General features: G+C 42.8%; 2 non-coding genes across 2 annotated transcripts; one reads left to right on the top strand and one right to left on the bottom strand.

Annotated features, from left to right (window-relative positions):
- Positions 1-5,718: 5,718 nt before the first annotated feature.
- On the bottom strand, positions 5,719-5,855 carry LOC119948989. Its single transcript, XR_005457088.1, has one exon. It is a non-coding gene; the product is annotated as a small nucleolar RNA SNORA7 (small nucleolar RNA).
- Positions 5,856-19,195: 13,340 nt separating this feature from the next.
- On the top strand, positions 19,196-19,333 carry LOC119949020. The gene has a single exon (XR_005457118.1). It is a non-coding gene; the product is annotated as a small nucleolar RNA SNORA7 (small nucleolar RNA).
- Positions 19,334-19,587: the final 254 nt, after the last annotated feature.

The following is a 19,587-nucleotide window of genomic DNA, read 5'->3' as shown; positions in this document are numbered from 1 at the left end:
TACAAATACAGATTTACCAGAGGTGAGGAAGAGCATATGTTTGGGAAGTTGGAGAAGTTTAATTCCAGAATGGATACACCAGGGTCTTTAAAAAAAAAGAGCTGAGACCAAGAAGGGATCTTATCCCAGTGGTAACAACCCCAGTCACTTGTGACCCTGAGAACTGATCGTGAGTAAAAGACTTACAAGACCATCAAATGTAGCCATTTCTGTTCTATAACATTATAATCAAGAATTTATTTTTGGAAACTGCTCTTATTTGGAATCACAATTGATTTATGCTGCAACAAGTTGGTCAACACTTGTGTCATCTACGCACTTGGATCTGAACTCTTTGGGCATTTGGCATTCACCCCACCCTCAGCCCCACAGCACTTTCGTACATATCTGTAAATTATTTATTTATACTAATGGCTCTCTCCCCCTCTAGACTGTAAGCCTGTTATGGGCAGGGAATGTGTCTACCAACTTGGTTGAACTGTACTTTCTGAAGTGCTTAGTACAGTGCTCTGCATGTAGTAAGCATTTGATAAATACCACCAATTGGCTGATTGATCAATTGAATAAATGCCATTGATTGATTGATTGATCGATTGATCATCAGTTTCCACATCCTTAAAATGGTCAGGGTTTTTTATTACTCCCTTTAACTGTCACTCAGCCAACCTCTATTCATTTAAGGTTTAATACTTTTCATTTTTCTGCTGTTGGAGTAGCAAAATATCTTTCTCATTCAATATTGAATGTTCTTGCCAATACTTTTTTATAGTTTGTAATCGTGCCTAGGCTGCCTGGGGAAGTTCAGGTCATGGTGTATTTGTAAATTGTTATGTATTGTCTTGGTTTTGACCTCAACGAAACGGACATTGATGAGGAATCTGTCCCAGAGCATTTATGATCTTGTGGGGTTAAAATGAATCTTTCAGGCTTTTATTACCCAAAGGCCACAAGGTATGTTCCTCCAGCTGCTCTCTAGTTTATATGAATTGGAAACCAAAGCAGCCAGCTGATAAGAAGTCAAAAAAAAATTAGCCATTGGCATTGGTTTGCTGATGATGATTCTTAGAAAGCCATGAGAATGAAATTCTGTATCTGAATTTCTATTTTGCATTAGAGAAGCAGCATGTAGCTCAGTGGAATGAACACGGGCTTGGGAGTCAGAGGTCATGGGCTCTAATCCCAGCTCTGACACTTGTTAGCTGTGTGACTTTGGGCAAGTGACTTAACTTCTCTGTGCCTCAGTTACCTCATCTGTAAAATGGGGATTAAGACTGTGAGCCCCATGTGGGACAATCTGATTACCTTGTATCCCCTAGCACTTAGAACAATGTCTGGCACATAGTAAGCGCTTAACAAATGCCATCATCATCATTTGACCTAGTAGAAGTAGTAGCATTTATTGAGAATCTATTGCTGCAGTGCACAGTACTAGGTGCTTGGGAAATACAGAATGACAAAGTGCCCTCACGGAGCCTGTGGTTAAATCAGGGGACAAACACAATAACGTTTATAATACTGCTAAAATAAATTGAGTGGTCATGAGAAGCAGCATGGCTTAGTGGGTAGAGCACACTCCTGAGAGTCAGAAGGTCCTGAGTTCTAAACCCAGCTCTGCCACCTATCTGCTGTGTGACCTTGGGCAGGCCAATTAACTTCTCTGTGCCTCAATTACCTCATCTGTAAAATGAGGATTAAGACTGTGAGCCCATGTGGGACATGAACTGTGTCCAACTCAATTAGCTTGTATCTACCCCATCGTTCAGTACAGTGCCTGGCACAAATACCAGTACTCACCTAAGCACTTAGTACAAAGCTCTGCACCCCAGTAAGCATTCAATAAATATGACTGATTGATTATATGACTGATTGATTATTTGATCAATCCCAACTCCTTGGCTTCCAATAATAAAAATTGTGGTGTTTGTTCAGTGTTTACTAAATGCCCAGCACTGTACTAAGCACTGAAGTAGATACAAGATAATCAATTTGGACAAAGTCCCTGTCCCACATGGGGTTCACATTCCAAGGGAGAGGGAGATTTAATCCCCATTTTAGAGATGAGGAAACTGAAGCACATAGGAGCTATGTGACCTGCCCAAGATCATCCAGCAGGCCAGAGGTAGAGATGGGATTAGAACCCAGGTCCTCTGACCCCCAGGCCCATGCTCTGTCCACTAAACCATACTGCCCCCCTAGGTTGCTACAATGCTCTGCCTGATCAATCTTAATCAGCAGGAATTCTGGCCCTGGGGGCTTGACTCAAGCCTGACCCAGAAATTAATTATAGAAATGCCCAAAGCACTGCAAGAGAAACAGTATCACATCTATGCACACATATTGATCAAAGTAAAAATCATTGGGCTGGAAGGGACTTGGGGGAGTTCATCCAGGTTTGCTGATCTTATTTCCCGGCTGGGCAACCTACCAGCGATTCATTTTATTCAAGGTGGATGTTCAACTCCTTAATCCTTGTAACAGAATATCTCGTCTCCTACTCAGTTTGAATGGTGAAAATCGATCTTTGCCTTATAGCAGAAGAAATTAAGATTAAATCTGGATAACCGGAAAGCGAAAAGAATGATCTGAATAATTCAAAGGACGGATTTCTGCTAGTAAGGAAAGATGGGATTTTGGGGAGGGCGGTATTGAATTTACCTAGATCAGGTTTATCCGGACTGTTTTGTTTGGACACCGTTACACCAAAGCTTGCAAAAGGGCCTAAGAGCTAACCTTCTGCTTCCAACTTTGAGCTCATAGCAGGGGAAGGGAAAAGGTGGTGGGTGAGGAGGTCTTGGGTCTAGCTAATTTTTCCTTTTAGGGCTGGATTCCACTCCCCTCTCCACCAGCTCCCTTCCTCCATTAGTCAATAAATCATATTTGTTAAGTGCTTACTGTGTGCAGGGCACTGTACTAAATGCTTAAGGGAGTACAATATAACAGAATTGGTTGACACAGTCCCTGCCCACAATGAGCTTAGAGGGGGAGATAGACATTAATATAAATAAATAAATTTTGGACATAAATGCTGTGGGGTTGAGGGTGGGGTGAATAAAGAGTGCAAATTAAAGTGGAAGGGCATGCTCGGGAAGGGAGGTGGGGAGGAGATGGGACACACAAGGTGCTAATTTTAGAACTGATCTATGAGCTTGAGAACCAAGACTAGGAATGAGAGGCAGAAAAGGCTCGTGGTAGTTTTGGTTTGGAAGGATCAGTGAGAGAGTGAGTTTGTAGGTCATCGTGAGCCCACTGTTGGGTAGGGACCGTCTCTATATGTTGCCAACTTGTACTTCCCAAGCGCTTAGTACAGTGCTCTGCACACAGTAAGTGCTCAATAAATACGATTGATTGATTGATTGATTGATTGATCCATCAGCCATTTTGGGCTTCAGGGCAGATGCTCAAACCACACCAATCTAGATTGGCTTTCTCTTTGCCTTGAGTTGAGCAAATTATTGTCAATTCTCCATTTTGGTCCTCAAAAGTAAATTCCTGGCCTAAAAAAAATCATTTAATATTTTTCTCTTGTTTCCACAAAAGCGCTTAGTACAGTGCCCTGCAATCATGTCTTCATACAGGAAACACGTAATAAATACCACTGACTGATCCAGAAGCAGCAATCTCAAATACGATAGCTTTTTCCTTGGCCACTGATGTTTAACATTTATGTTTTTACTTCATCTAGCATGGGCATATCCAGCTCTATTTATAGCTAAGTCTGTAAGTTGCTAAGGAGAAGCTGCTAAAAAACAACATGCATAAATAATCAGCAACGTCAACTGCAATGTCACTAATTTGGTCAAAGAACACCCTTCATACATGAAAAGGAAAAAAACATAACAGGCACATTATAGTGGCAGAACAAACCTCTTGCCCATGCCCTCTGTCATTCATAATACATTTTTTGCAAATCATGGTAAATACATATTCTCTACACCCTTAAAAGACATATATTTACTCTTCACTTCAGTGGTGTTCAATCTTGAAGGATTGTCTCTGTGAGAGATAGATACTGGGCCGGATGAATCATTCATCTGATCAAGTAATAAATGGCATGGTTTATAGTAGTTTATTCTTATGAGGGGTCTCAAGCCACCAGTCTGTGTTCTCAGTCTTTCCCATTTTTTCAATTGTTTCTCCACTGCAGAGGAAACGGCAAATAGCATTGGTATACCATGCCACTTTTGACCTATTATCATCCAAGCTCTCTGAGTGAGAAATTCCTCACATTCCACCTGGGTAGCTGATGTAGTTTTACTCCTGGCAAAGAGTAAAACTCCATTTTTCTCCATTCCATCTATCCTCTTCAAACTTCACAACTTCACAACTCATCAGCCCCAAACTGCAGATGCTGTGCGGACTTTCAAATGCTTAATTTAAGAACTGATGAGAACATATTTATTCAACCTGGCTTTTAAAAAAAAAACCTGAATAAAGATTGGTGCTAAAATGGAAAACTTCCAAGATTACTTGTTAAATGTGAGAGCTAAATGAAAAAGTGAAGCAAATTACCTTTTTCAACACACTTTTTCCAATCTAATAGGAACAGTAAGATCTGCTTCATTAAACCAACTATCATTTGAAAAGTATTTGTAAGATTTTTCAAGACATAACCTAACTTTTCTAGCAGGTTAAAAAGCAAGTAATCTTGGGAAACAGAACTGGTTAACAGAACGATAGGTTTCCAGTCATGGGTCTGCTGACCCACTTTAGACCACAGTTTAGACTCTGTCCAGTAAAATACAATTTTTACTCATGAATTTCAGATGGTTTTTCTGGGGAAATACCAAAAACTCAGGAGGTAGGGGATGCAGTAGAGGGTGGTGGACTTCAAGCCATCACAATTACCCTATTATTCATTTTGTGCTTATCACTGTTGTGGTCTAGTTGATTTTCCAAGTAAAGAGCCAGTTGGCTGGCCCATCCATACTCTCTCACCAAGTTCCCTGTGATAGACAGCACCCAAGGCAAGGATACTGAGCCATCATTATGTGCGTGGAACATCCTGGTAATGCTGGCTTGAGTCCTAACAATAAAATAGCCACTTTTTTAATTAATGGCATTTGTTAAGCACTTACTAGGTGCCAGTCACTGTACTAAGCACTGGGGTAGAAGATACTAGCTAATCTGGTTGGACACAGTCCCTGTGCTACAGTCTCGATCCTCATTTTACAGATGAGGTAACTGAGGCCCAGAGAAGTGAAGTGATATGCCCAAGGTTACACAGCAGACAGTGGTGGAGCCAGGGTTAGAACCCACATCCTTCTAACTCCCAGGCCCATGCTCTATCCACTAGGCCACGCTGCAGTGGAAACTACATCAGCCCTTCAGGCCTCTAGGACATTATTTAGCAAAGTAATGCTAAAATCCCACTTCCTCCAGTAAGCCTCCCTCGATTGATTACCAGGAGTCTTAAGTAATGTAAACCCATTAGCCATCTATAGCACTTATGAACTTTTATTCATCCTCAGCACTTTTGTATCTATGTTTATTCAACAGTCTTGTCTTATGCCGTCGAGTCGTCTACAACCCATAGCGACACCCTGGACACATCTCTCCCAGAACCCCTCACCTGCATCTGCAATCGTTCTGGTAGTAGATCCAAATAATTTTCTTGATAAAAATGGAAGTGGTTTACCATTGCCTTTTCTGTGCAGTAATATTGAGTCTCCTCCCTCAACTGTCTCCCATGCTGCAGCTTCCCAGCACAGGTGAGTTTTGACTTGTAGCAGATTGCCTTCCACTCACTAGCCACTGCCCAAGCTAGGAATGGAATGGAATGCCTCTGTTTGACTCTCCCTCCTATAGTTGAGACTTGTAGAGTACTGGAAACTCTCCAGGTCCAACACATAGAGGAGTAGTCAATAGTACAGTCAATTATTTATCCTAACTACCCTACTTGAAAATATTTTCATATCTGCCTCTCCTGTCAGAGTGTAAGCTTCTTGTAGGTGACCCAAAGCTTCTTGTAGGCAGGAAATATGTCATTTCCTTGTTTTGTATTTCCCAACTGCTAAGTACAGTGCATTGCACCAAGTGGGTGCTCAATAAATATTATTATTACTACAACTACTACTATTGCTACTACTACTATTACTACTACTACTACTGCTATTATTACCCGTCCTAGAATGATAGTCAAAAATCTTTCTAGAGAGCTGAAAGAGTTAATCCAGCTTCTAGTCCACCTCACTCTCATCTAGTAGAATGTCACTGTGCCTAGTTCTATGGCCTGGCAAGTAAGATGTGTGTAAATATCTTTAACTTAGCAACCACATTGAAAAGGGGCATCTAAGGCTTGGGGCTGTTTGAGGTCATTTCTGCCGATAAAGTTTACAGCTCTCTGAAGTCAGCAAAAATCTTAAAACTGCAAAAACCCAAACCCTATTTTCCCTCCTTCTATTGCTGCCCAATGTGTATTTAAGATAAATTTGATCCATTTGTTTCTTCTTCAATTACAATTAACTCCTCTCAGTATTATCGTTAAAAGTTAGAAATACTGGAAATTCAATAAACCACATGGTGGGGGGGGGGTCTATCCTCTCTCTACATATATTTTATTTTTATGTACTAAGAGTTGTACTGTAGCAATGTAAGCAAAGATAAATCCCCAGAATGCCTGAATCTAATCTGAAGCACAGAATCTGGGGGATAGGAATGGGTTCCCCCCTCCTCCCATCCCCTTACTGTGGGGGTTCCCCAAGTTTCAGTGCTTGGTCCCCTTCTGTTCTCGATCTACACTCACTCCCTCGGTGACCTCATTCGCTCCCACGGCTTCAACTATCATCTCTACGCTGATGACACCCAGATCTACATCTCCGCCCCCGCTCTCTCCCCCTCCCTTCAGGCTCGCATCTCCTCCTGACTTCAGGACATCTCCATCTGGATGTCTGCCCACCACCTAAAACTCAACATGTCCAAGACTGAACTCCTTGTCTTCCCTCCCAAACCCTGCCCTCTCCCTGACTTTCCCATCACTGTTGATGGCACTACCATCCTTCCCGTCTCACAAGCCCGCAACCTTGGTGTCATCCTCGACTCCGCTCTCTCATTCACCCCTCACATCCAAGCTGTCACCAAAACCTGCCGGTCTCAGCTCCGCAACATTGCCAAGATCCGCCCTTTCCTCTCCATCCAAACCACTACCCTGCTCGTTCAAGCTCTCATCCAATCCCGTCTGGACTACTGCATCAGCCTCCTCTCTGATCTCCCATCCTCGTGTCTCTCCCCACTTCAATCCGTACTTCATGCTGCTGCCCGGATTGTCTTTGTCCAGAAACGCTCTGGGCATGTTACTCCCCTCCTCAAAAATCTCCAGTGGCTACCAATCAATCTGCGCATCAGGCAGAAACTCCTCACCCTCGGCTTCAAGGCTCTCCATCACCTCGCCCCCTCCTACCTCACCTCCCTTCTCTCCTTCTACAGCCCACCCCGCACCCTCCGCTCCTCCGCTAATCTCCTCACCGTGCCTCATTCTCGCCTGTCCCGCCATCGACCCCCGGCCCACGTCATCCCCCAAGCCTGGAATGCCCTCCCTCTGCCCATCCGCCAAGCTAGCCTTCTTCCTCCCTTCAAGGCCCTACTGAGAGCTCACCTCCTCCAGGAGGCCTTTCCAGACTGAGCCCCTTCCTTCCTCTCCCCCTCGTCCCCCTCTCCATCTCCCCCATCTTTCCTCCTTCCCTTCCCCACAGCACCTGTATATATGTATATGTTTGTACATATTTATTACTCTATTTATTCATTTATTTATTTATCTTACTTGTACATATCTATTCTATTTATTTTATTTTGTTAGTATGTTTGGTTTTGTTCTCTGTCTCCCCCTTCTAGACTGTGAGCCCGCTGTTGGGTAGGGACTGTCTCTATGTGTTGCCGACTTGTACTTCCCAAGCGCTTAGTACAGTGCTCTGCACACAGTAAGCACTCAATAAATACGATTGATTGATTGATTGATTGATTCACACATGGAAATAGCGTGGCTTAGTGGAAAGAGCATGGGTTTGGAAGTCAGAGGATCTGGGTTCTAATCCCGGCTCTGCCACTTGTCTGATGTGTGACCTTGGGCCAGCAACTTAACTTCTCTGTGCCTCAGTTACCTCATCTGTAAAATGGGGATTAACACTGTGAGCCCCCTGTGGGACAACCTGATTACCTTGTATCTACCCTAGTGCTTAGAACAGTGCTGGCACATACAGCTTAACAAATACCATAGTAACAATAATAATTATTATTATTAACACTGGCCAGCTGCATTCTCACATCTCTAATATCTGTCATTTGTGCTGTGGGGCTTGTGCGCCCCCAAAAGAACTTTGTACTCTGGCGATCGGTGAATAGCTGTGGGGAAGTTCATAACTAATGAGCGGAATGAAATGGCATACTCATTAGACCCACAAAGTAAGCTGCTAATTCCACATATTAAACAATTTGGTGTATTAAACGAGTATTATTGACAGTTCACATAAACTGGGTCAGTAATATATCCATCTTAAAGGATTATATAGTCCAAGCGAGGTCAAGTAGAAGTTGGATTGTGAGAAAGACATATATGAAAACTTACATAACATTATATATACACTCCCAATGCAAAAATATGTGTTTTTGCATTGAGAGTGTACATACAGTGTAGCTCTGCCTTTACAAAGATACATCAGTCACATTCATGAGGAAAATGGAGGGACGAATTATTTTCAGTTACTTAACCAAAAAGCCCTGCTTTGGTTAAATGAGTCTGGAAATCATAAAAAATTCCAGCCATATGAAACTTGGTATTCATCTAGCCCCAGCCTTACAAAAGGGTTCATAAGATCTTTGGGTTAGAAACATTTTCCAACAGTTTTCCCCTTTTCAACAATAGGGACTTGATGGAGGTGGGCATCGGTAGGCAGAAAACCCATAGATAGTAAAGTATTGTGCTATGGGCCATAGTTTCCATTTCAGTTGTGTTTGTCATTTGTTTACAGTCTGATATATTTTGGGCCCGTGGTCTGTATTTGTCTGCCTGTGGCCTAATTTCTTGAAGACCTGACAGCGCATATATGCAAGGCATACCTAATAGGAGCAACAGGGTAAAATTAGAGTGGGGAAGGTTCTGGGCCTATGATCCAACAGATGCCATGGTGGACAGGTGAAGTAGAAGTGGAGGCCATTGCTATTCTGCCTGGCTTCCAAGCCCACAGATTGAATCCCAGTAGTCCAGATACATTTTTGATGACCCAGGGCAGGCTTAGCAGGGAAGAGTTAGTTTCAGGGGTTATCCAAACAAACCTCTACTTGTCGCCACTGATAATGTTATTAATCACCTTTGTGAAAATGTGAAAGAAAAAAAATAAATTGACCAGTCACACCTTGCTCACTGAACACTCCTTGAGGGTGGGGATTGGGTTCTACCTATTTGTTTTGTGCTCTCGTAAGAGCTTAGTACAGTGCTCTGCACACAGTAAATTCCATTGATTGATTGATTGATTGATTGACTTTTTTCCTTTGAGACTATATTGCTGCTTCACTCTGCAGCCTCTTGGTCTCACATATGAAGTGTTTGCTCAAAATGAGTCAACCCACCTCTGATTGCTATACATTATATTGGGTATGTCTACTACTCCTGGTTCCCAAAATTCCATGTCTTAGAAATGCTTTTCTAATGTTTCAAAAAATAACACAAAGGCCTGTTGTCGCTCCCTGAAAGTTTCATGAATCTGTCAATCTGCATTTTGGTCTAATGCCACTTTGCAATTCATGGTTAAATATATACCCCCATTTTTTTGTGTGTCGTATATATTGTTTGATATTTGTTAAGCGCTCACTATGTTCCAGTCTTTGAATTAATACTGTCACTGAATTCTGCTACCTAGACAGTGGGATGAACAGCATTTGGTGATATCTGGGCATAAAACTTCATACTGAATTATAGGTCTATAAAGTTGTAGTGATATTCAATGTTTTATATGGCTGACTACTTCAGAAGATACACCAGATTTTTAAGCAGTATAATCTGTGTCGCTTATGAGACATACTCAACATCAGATGACAGGACACTTGAGCACACACACACACATACAAATGTAATCATCCTTCCTATTTTAAGAAGGCACCACTCATGGTGCTTTTTTAAGCATGTAGTACAGTGCTCTGCACACAATAACTATTTAATAAATACAAGTGATTGATGGTGAAATTCACATTTAGGTGCTTCTTAGCTGACAGTGCCAATGAGACATCTGTTGGGCAAACAGAAAACTGTCCCTTGCTGTGCTAGCATGTATACCGTTAGCAGCACCTGTTACGGTTTTTGCTTTTTCTTGTCTCATGATCTTTATGCTGCTTCTGCTCTGAAAGAGTTATTTCTTTCTTAACTGCAAGGGCAGAAGAAGATTATTCATTCATTCAATTCATTCAATTGTATTTATTAAGCACTTACTGCGTGCAGAGCACTGTATTAAGTGCTTGGGAAAGTACAATACAGCAATAAACAGACATACTCCCTGCCCACAATGAGCTTACAGTCGAGGGGGGCGGGGATACCGATGTCAATACAAATAAATAAAATCACAGCTATGTACATAGGTGCTGTGGGGCTGGGAGGGGAGAAGAGCAAAGGGAGCAAGTCAGGGTGACACAGAAGGGAGTGGGAGAAGAGGAAAGGCAGGGGGGCCCTAGTCTAGTCTGGGAAGGCCTCTTGGAGGAGATATGCCTTCAGTAAGGCTTTGAATGGGGGGAGAGTAATTATCTGTCAGATTTGAGGAGGGAGGGAGTTCCAGGTCAGAGGCAGGAAGTGGGCCAGGGGTCAGCCGCAAGACAGGAGAGAGTGAGGCATGGTGATAGGGTTAGTGCTAGCGAAGTGAAGTGTGCAGGCTGGGTTGTAGAAGGAGAAAAGAGAGGTGAGGTAGGAGGGGGCAAGGTGGTGGAGTGCTTTAAAGCCAATGATGAGTTTTTATTTGATGCAGAGGTGGATGGGCAGCCACTGGAGTTTTTTGAGGAGGGGGGGTGACATGTCCTGAACATTTTTGTAGAAAAATGATCTGGGCAGCAGGGTGAAGTATGGACTGGAGTGGGGAGAGACAGGAAGCTGGGAAGTCAGCAAGGAGGCTTATGCAGTAATCCAGGTGGGATAGGATGAGTGATTGTATTAATGTGTTAGCAGATTACCAACAAAGTCATGGAATACACTCAGCTCACCAGTATAAAGACAGTCCTGCTCACTGCAACACAATTAGTTTGGGCAAGACATGTGAGGAGAACGGAGGGTGGCAGGGGATACAAGAAATTGTTGTGTGGTGAATTTCATGGGCACGAAAAAGCCTGGAGGCCAGAATGGACTATTTAAAGGGACAGTGAAGCACAACCTCAAACAATGTTACAGAGCAGTGGACTGCTGGGAGACTTACAGAAAACAGACCAGTCTGTTGGGTAGCAATCACGAGAGGGATTGGTCTTGAAAAGTTTTGGCTCTATAAAAATAGGACTACTAAGAGACAGGCTTGAAAATGCAGACAGGCCCTCTATGGGTCAAACATATCAGTGCAGCAAAGAACTATTTTTACACGCACTTGGGTGCGGAATGGGTTGTTGGTCACTTATTTTTTTAAGCCACAGTTGCTCACATAGATGAGACCTCACGGTTGGTAGAATCATCTTCAAAAATTAAAGACCACTAAAGATGCGGTCCCTCTAGACTGTAAGCTCATGTGGGCAGGGAATGTGAATTGTTGTACTGTACTCTCCCAAGGGCATAGTACAGTGCTCTGCACACAGTAAGCGCTCAGTAAATACAGTTGAATGAATGAATGAATGAATGAAAACTTTACTGCAAAATATCAACCCTGATGTAAACGTTGACGAACCAAGATGACATAATGCATTTTCAGTTGGGTTTAAGCTGTGCCAATCTTGCCAGTGATTTAGGCCTTATCTGGATGACAGTCAAGTATCCAGTACATAGGGGCTTATTTTCTTCCAAGTGTACCCAATCAAAACTTAAATAGCAAGCCCAGAAAAGCCTGTAAATATTAAAGACCATCAAAGGCCACTCGAAGGAGCCAGATCAGTATTAATGAATAATAATAAAAAAATCCAAGCCCAAAGCATGCACAAAAAGGAATCTTAAAATTGATAGAAATGAACCAGGAGTCAGGAAGTATCCACATAAACAAGGGATCGATCGACAGGTCTACACTTGAGCAGATGTGACGGTCACTTGTTCAGGAAAACTTTTCTCAAGAAACCAAAGAACAAGCCTTCCTTGGGGTCTGAAGGGTCCCTAAAACAAGGGCGCAATTGCCAGATTAAATCATCTTTGGTGGGTCAGGGCTTTCTGCCATCAAGAAACACAGTCCCGGTGGATTCTGTGGGAGGGGAGACATGTTTAGTTATATTTTTAAAAGGATTCTCTCCTCAGTGGTGTCAGGAGCCTCCAAAATGAGAGGCCTCAGGTTGCCTTAGTCCCGTCCTCTCTTTGCAGACAGTGAAGAAAGGAGGATTAGGTGCAGGTCCCAAAGATAGGAAGAAAAAAAAAATGAGAAAAAATTGTGAAAGAAGCAAGAAGGGAAAGAGAGAAAAAAAGGAGGGAGGGGTTAAAAAAAACAGGAGACAGTAAAAGAAGGAAAAAGTGAGAAAATACATGGTGCATAAAGAAAATGCAGAATGAGGTAGAACAAAAAGGAGGGTTTTATATATTGGAGAAGCAGCGTGGCTCAGTGGAAAGAGCACAGGCTTTGGAGTCAGAGGTCATGGGTTCAAATCCCGGCTCTGCCAATTGTCAGCTGTGTGACTTTGGGCAAGTCACTTAACTTCTCTGTGCCTCAGTTACCTCATCTGTAAAATGGGGATTAAGACTGTGAGCCCCCCGTGGGACAACCTGATCACCTTGTAACCTCCCCAGTGCTTAGAACAGTGCTTTGCACATAGTAAGTGCTTAATAAATGCCATTATTATTATTATTATATATAATTGTACACACCAATTACTGCTTTCAGTCGCATGGGCATGTTTGCTGTTTATGGCACCGGGAGCTACTTTTGTTTTTCCCCAGTTAGGCTCACAGTCCTCTTCAAGTTAGAACACAAGGAAAAAGATAACCCACAGTGAGCTCCTCTAGGGCAGGGATTGCATCTATAAACTCTATTGTACTCTCCTAGGCACTTTGTGCAGTGGTCTGCTTAAAGTAGGGATTCTATAAATGCTATTGATTCATTGACTGATTGAAAAAGAAGAGAAAAGGTATAGAAATAGTAGCTAAGAGGAAATGTGGAGAAAAGAAAGGAGTCATTGAAATCCAAGGAAGTGATAATGGGGAAAAGAAGCACAAATAACCAGGCAATGGAGTTGGAAAAATGAGTAAATATGAGGCGTTTATAAAGAAAGGTGAGGGAAGAGAAACAGGGAGGAAGAAAGTGAGAGATACAGACAAAGAGAAGGAGGGAGAATGAGAGAGAGGGATGGAATGAGAGAGAAAGAGAGCATGTGGGTAGGCGAATAGACGTCGGAGGGATGATAGACAGGGTAGTTGCATGGGAGTAAGTGAGTCAGTAGGAGAGAGTGGGGGGGGGGGGGGTGATCAAGGGATCTTTGGATCCAAGAGTGTTCATTCAGCTTCCAACTGTGTTGAACTTATTCCCTGAGCGTAGCTCACCTACAGAAGAATTTGTAGGTGGGCATTGGTTGGTGTTAGATTCAGGCATACATTCAAAAAGCACATGTTTTATAAATACTACTTCAATCTTCTTCCCCATTTGTGCCTTCTTTCAGGGCTTAACCCATTTATAACATACATTTGAGCCTGATTTTTTTTCCTCAGTAAAATGCCAATGCTGGCATCATAACATTTGTGGGTCAGGGAAACTATTAACTCTAAAGGTGATAGTGAGCTTGAACACGTCTGTTCTCCAGCTGGAATGAAGTTTCCTAAATTGAATGTTTGCTTCCATACTGGAAAGAAAAATTCAATACTTGAACATTTGGAAAAAAAACTGGTGGACCGTTTTCAGATCAAACTTTGAAGCCTGCCAATCTCACCTGTCCAGTGTTAGCGGAAGCAGCATGAAGAATTGAGCTGGAAGAGAGAATCCTTTCTTTACTATCTAACCTAATCATAAATTGCAATCAACTTAACCTCAACTTTGGCATTGAATTCTGCTGGCTCTTGGCATGATTAAGTAATAAAACCATGGTCCTCTCCACCTTCAAGACCCACCTAAAATACCATCGCCTCCAGAAGACATTTCCTGACCAATCCTTCATCTCAGTAGCCACTCATGATGGTCTGTTGATTATTGGTCTATTTGTTTTATTTACTTATTTAATTGCTTCCTTTGGTTTTCATCATGTTTCTCTAGGAGAACTTGTTTCCCAGATTTGAATGTAAACCCTTCAAGAGCAGAGAACTTGTCTTTTACTTCTATAGACTCTTCCCAAACACCTAGTCAGTCTGGTGCACCCAGTAACACTCAGCTAAAGCTGTTGGTACTGAAGATAACATTTTTAGTTCTCCAGCTTTGAATGAATCAAACGATTGGGAGGTTGCTTAGTTTCATGTCAAATAGATGGATTGTAGGGTAATAATGATGGCATTTATTAAGCACTTATATGCTAAGCACTGTGTTAAGGGCTGAGATAGATATAAGGTACCCAGATTGGACACGGTTCCTGTCCCACAAGTGGCTCCTAACCAAAAAGATAGTGAAAGCAGGTATTCTATCCCCAGAAAGGTTAAGTAACTTGCCCAAATAATAATAATGATGGTATTTGTTAAGCGCTTACTAAGTGCCGAGCACTGCTCTAAGCACTGGACCAAAGTCAGACAGTGGGCCAATGGCAGGGTTAGGATTAAAACTGACTCCCAATTCCATGTGTTTTTCCACTAGGCTATTTTGCTCCTAGGGAATCAATTAGCACAGTGTCAATTAGCACACTTCAGTAGAGTCTTACACAGTCACCAGTCCACCTCAGTCAACCATTTCAGGAAGTAGGCTGTGATGACGTAGAACCAGGCTGGATCAGTGCCCTGAAAGAAGAGGCTTAAAGTTGCTTTAAAGGGCGAACTCCCACAGCCTGAGAGATATGCCAGATCCATGCCACCACACCGGGCTAGCTCTGGCTAGGCTGGGCCGAACTAGACCAGATTTCCAGCCTGTTGAAGGCTCTCCATTACAACTTTCGGTTCCTTGTTTTGTTCTTCCCAATTGCACTAAATACATATTCATACTACTAGTAGATGACGAGTTGTGGCCATGTTGCTGGAAAGAGTCATAGACACACCTCCCAGAATGCACAACTCACCAATGGGAAAGATTTAGGCCAGTAGGGAAGGTGGCTTTTATTGTTTGCATGATATATTTTACTGAGGTTAATGAATTCATAACTTAGGGGTTGTACAGCACATAAGTGCTATACACACAGCAAGCGCTCAATAAATACCAGGGATGATGATAATTCAGGATCCACCAACACCTTCAAAGTCCAGTGATTTGAGAGTACATGCAAACATTCCAAAATCGATATACCCCTTGTGAAAATTGCCCCTTAAGCAAATATTTATAATGAAACTGCACAAAGGGAGTTTGTTATCTTTGGAACTTGAAAGTGAAATTTTTCAAAGACAAGCTAACGCCTATCTATATCTTCAGCTGAAGGCTATCGCTGTTCTCACTCAAAAACAAATGATTTTTTGATCCAAAGTCCAGCGAATCCACATGAATTTCAGTCATCCCAGTGCAAACCTAATTTCACTCAGAATTCAATCATTCATTCAATTGTATTTACTGAGCGCTTACTGTGTGCAAAGCACTGTACTGGGCAGAGTACCATATAACACCAAACAGACACATTCCTGCCCACAGTGAGCTCACAGTCTGGAGGGGGAGACAGACATTAATATCAATCAATACATGAATAAATAATTACAGATATATATATATATATATATATATTATGTATATATACTATGTGCTATGGGGACGGAAGGGAGATGATCTCTCAAGCTCTTTCTTAGCTCTTTGTCACGGTGTTCTACTAAAACCAAATTGAATTCAGAAGAAAGAAAAATAAACCCTTTAAAATGAAACTAAATTCAATACCTCTTTTGGAGCAACTAGATTTTGCTATCCAACTTTCTAACATTTGATTGATTCCTCAAAGATTTGCAAGGCTGGAAAAGCCCTCAAAACACCATTTTTTGAAAGCTCTACCCAGACAATCAATCGATCAATCAATCAATGGTATTTATTGAGCACTTACTATGTGCAAAGCACTGTACTAAGTGCTCGGGAGAGTACAATACAAAGAGAAGCAGCATGGGCTAGTGGATAGAGCATGGGCTTGGGAGTCAGAAGGATGTGAGCTCTAATTCCGGCTCTGCCACTTGTCTGCTGTGTGACCTTGGGCAAATCACTTCACTTCTCTGTGCCTCAGTTACCTCATCTGTAAAACGGGGATTAAGACTATGAACCTCAATGGGACATGGACTGTTTCCAGGCTGATTCACCCGTATCTAGCCCCGGGCTTAGTACAGTGCCTGGCACATAGTAAGCACTTAACAAATACCATAAAAAACAGAGTTGGTAGACATGTTCTCTGCCCACCAAAAGCTTACAGTCTAGAGGAGAATGAATGAACGAAGAATGCTTTCTGGTCCAGAATCACGTATCTTAGCTGGGAATTTCTTATCTATAGTAATCTTTCCAGCAACTCCTAGTACACCTCCCTTCTCAGTAGAAGAGCAATCTCAGGAGAGATCACTGACGTTTCATTAACCTGTCACCACTGGGAAATTATCCTTGTTAACATCAAGATTCAGAAAAACCTGCACCAGCAAGACCTTGCATGAAAGCAAGAAAGCAATTTTTTTTGTTTTGTTCTGTTTCATTTTACAAATCCTTATATAGCTGAAGAGGTTGAATAGTTGCACCCACCAAGGGTCATGAACAAAATAGTCATTTTTCCCCCTACCTGGAGAATTAATTCTACCCAAGCACTCCCTGCCATGGAGAGGCATGATATCGATGAAGGCAGGATTCTCTACCTCCTCCTTCGCTTGAACACATATGCCTTTGGCTCTCTAATCTAGCCTCTGCCTCACCCTCCACTTTGGCAGAGGGGAAGAAGAAGGGGAAGGACTGATGCAACTAGTAACCACCAACCCCTGTCCTGTCCACTAAAGAACACTGGATCTTTGGACTTGCTTGGAAGTTTGAATTTGAAATTAGCCCCACTGTTCCAACTTCGGTAACCCTGACACTTAGTCACTCTCAGTGTGGGAGCAAGCTTGGAGTGAGGGAGGGGTAGAAGAAGGTCTGATTATTTGTGTAAAAGATGACACAGGGCTCGTGAAGAGGTAGCATGCAATGGAAGTAAGGCAGAACCAATTGGTCTAAATGATGGTTAAGAAAAGAAGTACTGCTGCAGATGTTCTAGAATGATTCATTTCAAAGATGATATTTTAGGAATATTCTTTCGCTCGGCAGTGAGTCTGGCTATCTCTGGGAGGGATGCTCAGGGCACAGAGGCTGCTCTGGGGTAGGGATGGAGGGAAAGCAGCATGGCCTAGTGGAAGGAGCATGGGCCTGGGAGTCAGAAGACCTGGATTCTAATCCTACCTCTGCCACTTGTCTGCTGTTTGACCTTGGGCAAATCACTTAACTTCTCTGTGCCTCGGTTACCTCATCTGTAAATTGGGGATTAAGATTATAAACCCCCTGTGGGACAGGGACTGTGTCCAACCTGATTATCTTGTATCTACCCCAGCACCTAGGACAATGTCTGGCACATAGTAACCACTTAACAAATACCTTTTTTTTTTAAAGCCAGCCTATGGTCCTGTTGCTCCTAATCTTGTGGCTCTGGCTCAGAGACCCGTGGGATTCCTGTCATTCTCACCGGGCTGCATTGTCTTCACTCCAACCCTGAGCAATGTCTACCCATTACAACTCAGCCACTGGCTGTGTTAAATACCTGGCCCCATTCCCACCCCTGTTCTGCCACGAAGGTGGTGGTTTTCAATTCTTTGCTCCCCAAACCCACCCAACGCAATGTCTGCTCTCCGCTCCTTTCCCATTCTCAGTACCCTGATTTGCATAACAATAATAATAATTAGAATAACTGTGGTATTTGTTGAGCGCTTACTATGTACCAGGCACTGCACTAAGCGCTAGGGTGGAGACAAGCAAATCGGGTTCCTTTCCCAAGTGGGGCTAACAGTCTCGATCCCCATTTTACAGATGAGGTAACTGAGGCTCAGAGAAGAGAAGTGACTTACCCAGGGCCACACAGCAGACAAGTGGCAGAGCTGGGATTAGAACTCATGACCTTCTGATTCCCAGGCCTGTGCTCTAGCCACTAGGCCATGCTGCTTCCCATAAGGGAGGGATACCAAAAGCCAAACTGGAATTGGTGATTCTGTATTAGCTGGAAGCATGCAAGGTTGAGATCTGGAGCTGCAAGTTCAGTGTGGGGACACTGAATAGAAGCTCTTCCTTAGCTGATATGTTTACCATCATAGGCCTGAGAAATTCTTTTAGCTCACCTCACTCCTCTTTCCTCAGAAAACAGAACAAGAAGAAATCATTTCTAGGAAAATTCAGGTTAGACATAACGGTAATAACAATAACAACAGCAATAATACTATTTGGGGGCATCTGCTAAGTGCAGAGTGCAGTTGAGAGTTACAAATTAAGAACAAAACAGCCCCTAACCTTGAGAAGTAGACAGCCTAATGGGGGAGAACAGCAATCATTCATTCAATTCATTTATTCAATCATATTTATTTGAGCGCTTACTGGGTGCAGAGCACTATACTAAGTGCTTGGAAAGTACAAATCAGAAGATGGATCATATAAAACATAACACAAGTAGAAGAGGATTTATTGAGCACCCAGTGGGTGCTCAATTCCCTTTACTAAGTGCTTGGGAAGAGCACTTCCCTGCCCACAGGGAGATTAAGCTCTTTAAAACATACAATAATAATAATAATAATGGTATTTGTTCTAAGTGCTGGGATAGATACAAGGTAGTCAGGTTTTCCCACTTGGGGCTCACAGTCTTAATCCCCATTTTACAGATGAGGGAACTGAGGCACAGAGAAGTCGAGTGACTTGCCCAAAATCATACAGCAGACAAGTGGCAGAACCGGGATTAGAACCCACAGCCTCTGACTCCTAGGCCCGATTTATAGAGGTATAGATAAAATCCAATGGCTACTTAACTGATCTACCTCTCAGGGTCGCACCTGGAGAGTTTCCAGTACTCTACCGTTCTTGATTATCGGAGGGAGAGTCAAGCAGAGGCCTACCCATTCCATTCCTAGCTTGGGCAGTGACTAGCGAGTGGCAGGCAATCTGCTAGAAGTCAAAACTCACCTGTGCTGGGCAGCAGTGGCACAGGAGAGAGTCAAGGGCAGAGACTCAGGTTTACTGCATGGAAGGAGGCAATGGTAAACCACTTCCGGATTTTTACCAAGAAAACTCTCTGGATCCACTACCGGAATGATCACAGCTGGATGTGGGGAGTTCTGGGAGAGATGTGTCAAAGGTGTCGCTATGGGTCGGAGAAAACTCGATGGCATACGACAAGAGAAGACTTAACTGATAAGGGCGGGTGAAG

Source organism: Tachyglossus aculeatus, chromosome X3 (genome assembly GCF_015852505.1).
Source record: "Tachyglossus aculeatus isolate mTacAcu1 chromosome X3, mTacAcu1.pri, whole genome shotgun sequence".
In the NCBI taxonomy this organism is placed as follows: Eukaryota; Metazoa; Chordata; class Mammalia; order Monotremata; family Tachyglossidae; genus Tachyglossus; species Tachyglossus aculeatus.
The sequence above is the reverse complement of the archived record's forward strand: the minus strand, read 5'-3'. Positions and strand labels throughout refer to the sequence as shown.